At 45.3% G+C, this 1,302-nt stretch overlaps 1 non-coding gene across 1 annotated transcript; it reads left to right on the forward strand.

Annotated features, from left to right (window-relative positions):
• Positions 1-93: 93 nt before the first annotated feature.
• Positions 94-212, forward strand: LOC118345927. Its single transcript, XR_004799356.1, has one exon. It is a non-coding gene; the product is annotated as a 5S ribosomal RNA (ribosomal RNA).
• The last annotated feature ends 1,090 nt before the right edge of the window (positions 213-1,302 follow it).

A 1,302-nucleotide genomic window follows, 5' to 3' on the forward strand; every position in this document is an offset into this window, starting at 1 on the left:
ATGGGTTTGGATCAGATCTCCGTTTGGATTGGGATCGGAAGGACGCTAGTATGTAGCTCAAGGATTATATGAATTTTAAGTAATTAGTTTGATGGGTGCGATCATACCAGCACTAATGCACCGGATCCCATCAGAACTCCGCAGTTAAGCGTGCTTGGGCGAGAGTAGTACTAGGATGGGTGACCTCCTGGGAAGTCCTCGTGTTGCACCTCTCGTTTTTGTTTTTTCCGCCTTGCGAGATAAATTGACAAGAAGGACCACTCGGGAGTGGATTTTTCGGAAAATCTCGCCCTGCCCATCGCGTAGCCATGGGTTTGGATCAGATCTCAGATTGGATTGGGATCGGAAGGACGCTAGTATGTCGCTCAAGGATTATTTGAATTTTAAGTATTTGGTTTGATGGATTAGATCGCCACCGTACTAATGCGAGGGATCCAACCGAACTCCATCTTGAGTTAGCATTCTTGAAGCGAGAGTGAGTACTGATCACAAGAATTCGTCTTGCACCCACTTTGTTTTCATGCGAGATAAATTGACAAGAGGAGCACTGGGAGATGGATTTTTGTTCGCCCTCCATCCAGCATGTATAGGTTTGAATGGAATCTCATTTGGATTGGGATGAAAGTATGCTTTCCGAGATGCCATTTAAATAGTGTTTGATGGATCTAAGTCATACCGGCTGTCGCGGATCCCATGGAAGAACTCACTTGATTAAAATGCAGAGAGTAGTACTAGGATGGGTGACCTCACAGGAGAGTCCTGGTATTTTTTCCCTAAGTTTTTGTTTTTTTCCATGCTTAAAGACAGGAGTGACAAGAAAGGAAACTGAGCAGATTTTGAGGAAAATCTTCACTTGGAAGCCTCCAGTAATATGGGTTTTGGATCGAGATCTCGTTGGATTTGTTGGGGATGGAAGGACTAGTATATTAGGTCCAAGGGTATATGAATTTAGTAGTGGATTTTGATGGTGCGATCCTTGCGGCACTAATACCTGGGATCCCCGCCAGAACTCCCTTGATTAGTGCTTGAAGTAAGGCAGATGGGTGACCTCCTGGGAAGTCCTCGTGTTGCACCCCTCGTTTTGTTTTCTCCGCCTTGCGAGATAAATTGACAAGAAGGACCACTCGGGGGTGGATTTTTGAGAAAATCTCGCCCTGCCCATCGCGTAGCTATGGGTTTGGATGAGATCTCCGTTTGGATTGGGATCGGAAGGACGCTAGTATGTCGCTCAAGGATTATATGAATTTTAAGTAATTAGTTTGATGGGTGCGATCATACCAGCACTAATGCACCGGATCCCAT

The sequence above is a fragment of the Juglans regia genome, unplaced genomic scaffold (assembly GCF_001411555.2).
Source record: "Juglans regia cultivar Chandler unplaced genomic scaffold, Walnut 2.0 Scaffold_580, whole genome shotgun sequence".
Lineage (NCBI taxonomy): Eukaryota > Viridiplantae > Streptophyta > Magnoliopsida > Fagales > Juglandaceae > Juglans > Juglans regia.